Genomic DNA, 8,297 nt, shown 5'->3' with positions numbered 1-8,297 from the left:
GAAAACTTTCCCTGTGCTCCAATCAGATTGTGAATTGGGAGTCTGAATTCTCACACACGTTCAGCAATATCAAGACACTCAACCCTACTCACAGATTTCAGTGTAAGCTGAAGACCTGTGCTTTTCTTTCTCTCCATCCCGACCTATGCTAAAACTGTAGTAAGACCTCTTTGCTCACAAGTGTAGTGTCAGAAAAGTTCTACTGCTCATCAGATTTAAATAAGATCTATAGTCTCATTACGTTTTAAGAACCAATACTTACAAATCTCTGGATTTTTCTCTCACTATTTTTTTTTTTTTTTTTTGATACCATGGATCAAACTCATGACCTCACGCTTGCCAGACAGGCACTTGAGCTGCTGAGCTAAACCCCTGGCCCCAAATCCATGGATTTTTGCAAGCCTGTCCTTCGCCTGTTGGTTGCATGAAACCAGACATTATGAGAATGCTTATACCACAGAAATGGGCAAGCACCACAAAATAGATCCTTTTATTCAGAGTAGTATATCCTTATGCCACTGAAAAACAATTCACCTTCCACATCTCCAGCTCCATATCTCGCCATCAGTATCTCTGTATGCCAACACAGAACATTCTGCAGAACCAAAAAATAAAGTGTGCAGAACCACAAACATACCATGTTCTTTCTTTCCTCTTCTAACATGCGCGTTTGTGCATGTTATCCCTTCTACCAGTAACACCACAATCATTACTGCATCCATCATCGTTAGCCTCCAAATCCACCAACAATTCTGCCTGGGCTTAGATTATTCCTGTTCTGCTTAGAGACCATTCTCACCGAGGAACTTTTCCTTGTCCTGGTTGCCTGACTTACCACTCTCTGTGTTCGCTATACTACTCTATGGTCTCTGTTTGTAACAAGTATCACATTTGTTGAAATTCCTTGTATACTTCTCAGAGAATATAAATACAGAATAAAACTCCTGTAAACAGAATCTGATTTAGCATGACATCCCAGCTTATACCCAGTGAAGAACACATAAAAATTGTTGAAAAATTGTTTGAAGAAAATTTTTCTCAAAGAATTCCAGAAAGATATTTCTTCCACAGTTCATTACCTTCCATGGGAAAAAAAATGCCAATTATGTAAGTGGGATGAGCTGGAAAATATAATTTGCTTTATGAAAAAAATCAGTTCAAATGAAAATTTCTTGGAATAAATATAATTCACAAGTAAAAATACCTGACTTGTGTGAATTTACTTGTAAAGCTCTATCTACTGATGTTCAAAAACTTTTAAACAGAGTTCATCATCATTAACATTATGATTACTGTGTTTTAGTTCATTTGTATTTCCATAGCACTAAAACACCACGGTCTGGTACAATACCACTGAGCACATTCCAATTGATTTCCATTTACTGAACAATACATTTGTTTAGCTCTCATCATTACTCTCACTGGACACATCCATGATATTTAAGAGGAATAAAAAACACAAAAAATAAGATTTTTCTTAAAGTAATTAAAGGTATAATGTGAAATTTTTCAGCCTGATTCAGCTCTGAAGGTACAAAACTTCAGTACTCCAAGGATCAAATTTAAAAAGAATTTTCCAAATTTTTCCTGATGGCTAGAGAATGTTCTTCACACTGTTTCCAGAAGATACATTCAAGAAAGTGCCAGAATGAAATTTTTTGTCATGTAGATAGATTTTATCTTTGTCTTATATTTGTTACTGATCATCTTTTACCCTCATTTTTGTAAGGATCTTAAAAAATTCCTTTTCATATCTCTCATGAAAGCATTTTTCTAGATTCTTGGATTTTGTGTCATGGCTCATTAGAAGGGAATAGCTTCAGGGTCATTGAAACTGAAAGTGCACTCACCCTTAGTAATCACAAAGTAGAGTCATGCGCTGCATAATGACGCTTTAGTCAGCAAGGGACCACTTATACAGCACTGGCCCTGCAAGATTATATCAGTTACTGATGTAGGAACCATCTTAACTCGTGCAAGTATACTCCATGATGCTCACATAATAATAAAATTACCTAAGGGTGCATTTACCAAAATATATAGCCATCACTAAGAAATGCATGACTGTACCTCAAAAATGTGAATGGCTCTTATCATGATCAATATCCTTGCTTTACATCATACTGGCATTGTTTGCAATACAGAAAGTCATTCAAAGCAACATTTTTAGTTAATGAAGGATGACTCATGAATACAAATTAATAATAACCATCCAAAAATCATCCATCAATAAAATTGCTATGGAATCTTGCTATAGTAAATGCATGGGAATGGTTTCTCCAATGAGTTATAGTATATCAAGATTATATACTTATTCAGATGAGGACCTGAAATCTAAATTGAACATTAATATGCTAACATTAATAGATGCTTATTACAATTACATTAATTGCTATTTGAACTGATTAGCACTCAATCAGGCACTTCACATAATTTTGGCTCCTTTGTTAATCTTTTTCAATATAGTGAGGTAGATATCAGAATTTTACAGATTTTAATTCTGCTCTTAACCAACAGTAGCCCACAAAATTAGCAAATAGCAAAATCAGGTGGCTTTTTTGTACTGGGAATTGGAAAAAAAATCAGGGTTTAAAACGATCTCTATGATTTTGCCAATATCCTGTTACCTACTCAGATGTTCCTATTATCATTTGATGCATAACAGGATAACATTATAAGATGTTGAAATCTTTTGTAACTCACCAAACAGTCAAAAAGGTCCATTTTAAAAACTTCTGTGATCCCTAACCATAGACACTGTACTAGCTTCCTTTCCACACCTTCAAGCTCAGCCACACTTTCTTTGCCCATACATAGGTCAGAAATAAATATACTCAGATTCTGTTCTTTCTCCTCTTTCTACAAAGTACTAACAAAAATAAATTGAAACTGGAAAATATACAAAATATTTTTGGATTTGATCTCTTCACTTTCTCACGTGCAGGAAGGATTAGTTGGCATAGCATGCTGCTTTATGCCCATTTTCATAGACTGTGATTTTTAATAGAAAATTTTAAAAATAAGAAATCGGATGGATTTTTTCTTAGAATAACAAATGATGATAAGAATTCAACACTCTTTTCTTTTTATTCTTCAGTTCATATTCATATATATTTTTTTCCTTTAGAGATTTTTTTGAGCAAAAGTAAACCAGGGTTGAATAGGATATTTCATAAAACACAATAGCACCCACTGGCATCAAAATTTTATGTAGGAGAATTTGATTAATACCAACCTCTAGGAAATTTGCTTTAAAACTTTATGTAAGCAGCAAGTACACTGTTCAAGAATTATGGACTGAGGGGGGCTGAAGTCTTGGAAACTCCATTAGAGACTCTAAAGAAATTTCCAAAATGAAAGAAACCTTCATAGTTCCCTCTTGTTCAATATAGTAACATCGGGTGTTCTGCTTCTGCTGCCAAGGAATTAGAAGTTGATACTCTATCACAATAACAAATAAAAAGTGATCGGACTGAAAAATCAACAGCTTTTCTCAATTTATAGGTCACAGGACAAACTACTACATTTCCACACCAGGGTGGAAAAATGAGATTAGTAGCTGACAAATTGCTGCAGTCTCAGTGCATACAAGTCTAGGTTAACAATTCTAGAAGTACCAAAAAGACAAGATATCAGTGTTGGCAAGAATGTGGAGAAAAGGAGCTCGCACACACTGTTGGTAAGAATATAAACTGGTAGTTAGAACAAAGACTCTAGCGAAAGAAATAAAAACATCTGATCTGTCCAAATGTTAAAATATGCAAATCAGAAGAGAAGAAGTAAAAGTCTCCTTGTTTGCAAACAACATGATCCTATATATAGAAAGCTCTAAAGACTCTACAAAATAAAAACAGTTAAAATAAACTTAGTAAAGTTCCAAGAAGTAATCAAGTTATTGTGAGAATTACACACTTTTATACAAAAATGACCTAATTGAAAACAAAATGAATTTTACAAAATTATTAAAAAGAATAAAATACTTAAGAATAAATAAATTCAGGAGGTGAAAAATCTTTACACTGAAAGCAACAAAATATTTATGAAAGGCACAAAAAAAAGGGAAGATATTCAATGGAGTGAAAGGATTAATTTTGCTAAAATGTTCATACCACCTAAGTAATGTACAGATTCAACATTAAGTCTACCAAAGCAATCATATTTTTTCAAAGAAATAGGAAAAAACAATAACTTAATTTCACATGGAACCACAAACTATCCTAATTAGCCAAAGCAATCTTTGTAAAAAAGAGTATAGTTGAAATTATCACATTTCCAATTTCAAATTATATAACATAGATATGACCATAAGAATAGTATAATATTAATATAAAATAGATACGTAGACCAATGAATCACACTATAGAGCTCAAAATAAACTCAAACATACATGACAAATTATCATAAGAAAGAAAATACCAATACAAGCTACAACAAACATGATCCTCAATACTAGAAGCACATGCAAAAGATCAGTCATTACATGATTCCATTTATATAAAATATCTAGAAAAGTACAATGTAAAGAGATGAAAGTAGAAATCATTGGATGCCCTGAATTTTAAAACAAACTGATTCAAGATAAATTAAGGAAGTGAAGGAAAGTTCTAAATGTATTTTGATAATGATTTTGTGCTCTATAAATTTATTTAAAAATCAATGAATTTTATATTAAAATGGGTAAACTTCATTGCATATTTCTATAAAGCCATCAGTGAATCATAAATAAGCAGTCTTCTTCAACTTTGTTTATACATCTGAACCACATGAATAAATTTTAAAATATATTTTTGTATGGAGCCCTCTTCTTGAGATTCTGGTTTAATATACCTAAAATATAAGCTCAATAGCTTTTTAAGATTTCCAGCACAGGTATTCTGGTACATACCTGTAATACTGGCACTTGGCAGGCTGAGGCAGGAGGATTACTGAGAATCTGAGGCCAGTCTGGGCTTCAGAGTGAGTTCAAGGCCAATGTGAACTGCATAGCAAAACTTTATCTCAAAAAAACAAAACAAAGAGTTTTTAATTATGCTATGCATAATTTTGATGTGCACCCATGATTGAGAACCTTTGCAATAAGTGCCTGTCCTTTCTTAAAGTTGTATAATATGTTAATCTCACCATTTCAACTTTATATTAATCTGTTCCACAATTTAGTAAAATTTCATTGTGTCCCAATTACAGTATCTGGAAGTAAAACAGAAAAAAAATTGGGAAAGCCTCCTCTTTTTTATCATGAACTAATGAATGGGGAAAAGTACAACCTAAGAGTAGTAACAATGAAATAAATTTTATAATAGAAGTAAGTACAAAGTTTCAGTACAAATAAAACAATGATCAAGGGCCTGGATTTAGCTTGCCTTGCAAGCACGCGGTTGTGAGTTCGAGCCCGGGGACCAAAATAAATAAATAATAAAAGAAAAAAAATGACCAAGTCTGAGAAACAAAAGAAAAGGTCAAGAAAACTTAAAATATAGTGATTCTTAATCTTCAAAGATTAGGAAAGAAAGAAGTAGTGAAAAAATTACTCAAAGCATACAGTACTTGAGGAAAAGCAAATTATTCAATAGAACTAAAAATTTGGAGGAAGAATAAAAAGAATATCAAAAGAGCTATTGGGGGAAAATACAGTTACACAATTCAAAAATATTAAAATGTAATGATTTTCCTGTAATCATGTACTACAAATTCAGAATTAAATAATGATACAACAAATTTACCACTTATTGTTAGTTGAATATAGTTCCTGAACATAATTCTTTTTGGTTTAGCCTTTGAAACTACTTTACAAATAATTTAGTCTAGTTGGAAGACCAGTCAGGAAGGATTGAGAACAACAAGCTACTCAAACTTCCTTTAAATACAGAAGTATTAGTTCTTGGTGAGGAACCAACAGAGAACCAACCACCTGGCAAAATCTACATCTGTATGAGTTGCCAAAATATACTGTTCCAACAAGGAAATTCAAGGAAGAGCAAAATGCAAATTTCTCAAAGGAGAATAACACGAACAAAGACATACAAAACGTGTGGCAGGGGATTTGGAAAGCTGAATACTATAGGAACAGCATTGGAAATAAGGCTGAAAAATGTGTGTCTTTATATTCTAGGCTAAGGACTTAAATTCTTCTCTTTGCACAGGGATACTGTGACAGTTAATCCTTTTACATGAACTTGACAGGCTTGGGAGGCATCCGGGGGACATTGGAGCACAGTTCTGAGTCTGGGTAGTCGTGGAGGGTGACTTCGGAATCTCTATGTGGTCATTCAGCACCTTCCTGTTTCGCTCTGTCCCCTTGATGTGCTTTCCAGCTCCTACAAACTCAGTGTCTTTGCTCAGTCATGCCTTTCTACCATGATGTTTCTGCCTTGGAGTCAGCTAATCATGGACTGAATCGCTTGAAGCCATGAACCAAATTAAATCTTTCCTCCCTTAAATTGAAGGAAAGAATAGCAACCCATTCTTTGCTTATTAAATTAGTACAAAGTTTTAAAAGCAATGACATTCAGACTCAGTGAGAATAAAGAACCCCCTCACACTCTGCTCTTTTGAGTATGAGTTGCTGCAAGTTGGAGAAAATGACTTAGAAATGTGTATTAAAATGTAAAATATGCATAATTTTGAACTAACAATAACCACTTTGGAAATTCTCTCTTGTTTTAATTAGAAATATGTGTATATGAGATAAATGTGTGAAGATGCTTGCTACAACATTGTTTGTCACAGTAAAACACTAGGGAAACTAATGGATAGTAAATAAAATACTATCAACTGTTTTAAAAAGTATGAATTAGATGTTAATGTTAGTACTGGAGAGATGTCTTTTAAGGAATAATAAAAAGTTAGATTCAATCCCCAGCACCAAAATTTAAAAAAAAGGTAGAGAATAATATTCAGAACATAGCCCTTCTGTAACACAAAATAACAATAAGAAAAAAAATCATTCATAAACTTGACACATTTAATACCCATTACTTTAAACAAGTGGTAACACTAAAAGTGATTTAAAGGGGAATTTAAGTCTCTGTATTCTATATGACTCCCCTCAGAAATCATTCCACACAAACATAAAAGAAGCAGCAAGAGTTTCTTTTATTTCTTATCCCCACACCCCACCAATTCACAATGCCTTAACGTTCATACATGAAAACTCTGAAGTTGTCACAGTTTCAAGAAAGGAAGTTAAAAGTACTGTTCATTTAATAAAAGTTCTAGAAAGTGTTCTTCAATTAAACTTTTTCAAATTTTTAAAAGTTCTCTTTACTACTTGGAACCTAAGATAAAATTCTAGAATAGTTTAATTATTTAAGCATGCAGATTTGGAAGGTTTTATTCAGAAAAGAAACTAGTATAATTACAAAAATATCTTTTCATCAGTTTTCTAGTTTATATTCCTTTACTGTTTTCTGGTAGTTTTGTCTCAAAACTCTTCCTGAAGCCTACATGGACTTTGTCAGCTCTGTCAGGACTGTGACCCTTTCACTAAGTACATCTTCAAATTACTCTCTAGACGCTGATTTCTTTTTACCTCTTCTCTTCATAGCTTATCTTCTAACCTTGGTCTCCACTTTCACATTCCAGTTTTTATAGATTCTGGCCACAAATATAATGGCAAACGGGAGCTTTTTTCAGTTTCCCAGGGGTTAGGAAAAATTTGCCAAACTGTTGGTCTTTCATTCCCGTGACCATTTTTCCTCATACCCCAAAATACCTACCATGATTCCTGTGAAAGTATAGGTAACTTAGAATTCAAATCTAACATGATGGAAAGTTTACACATAACAGTAGCTTCTATATACTTCCTTTCTATCAATATGTACCATCATGTGTGCTTAGGTGACAACATTCCCACAAGTGAAAGTTTCCAGAAGGCATGAAACATGTCTTTTATTTCATTATGTCCAGGGTCTAGGAGAGTGTTTCATACAAAAAGTGTTCATGATTTTCCTTGGATAAATGAAGGTGAAAATAATTGGATTGTTTTTAAATCAAAGAATTTATAAAGTTATTAACCTTGCAAATCCTAGTTTTTCTGATGTGATACCAACTCAGAAACTGTGATGATAATCAGATAAGGTAATTTTAAGTGAAAACAATTTAATTGCCAAGTATTATGGCAGTGAAGACTCCCTCCATATTTTTGCTGAAACAGGCCAGCTCTTTTTAAAAAATGAGAAAACATTATTTATTAAAAGTCTCACAAGTTCACTATGGGATAGAACCAGGACCTCAGAAACATAAATTTGAAGGTTCACACATTTGATTGCACAGTATTAAAATATGGTTCATGGTGAATT

This window comes from Cavia porcellus, unplaced genomic scaffold, assembly GCF_034190915.1.
Source record: "Cavia porcellus strain 051 isolate PalLab524CR breed Dunkin Hartley unplaced genomic scaffold, mCavPor4.1 scaffold_10, whole genome shotgun sequence".
Taxonomy (NCBI): domain Eukaryota; kingdom Metazoa; phylum Chordata; class Mammalia; order Rodentia; family Caviidae; genus Cavia; species Cavia porcellus.
This window is presented reverse-complemented; position numbering follows the sequence as displayed.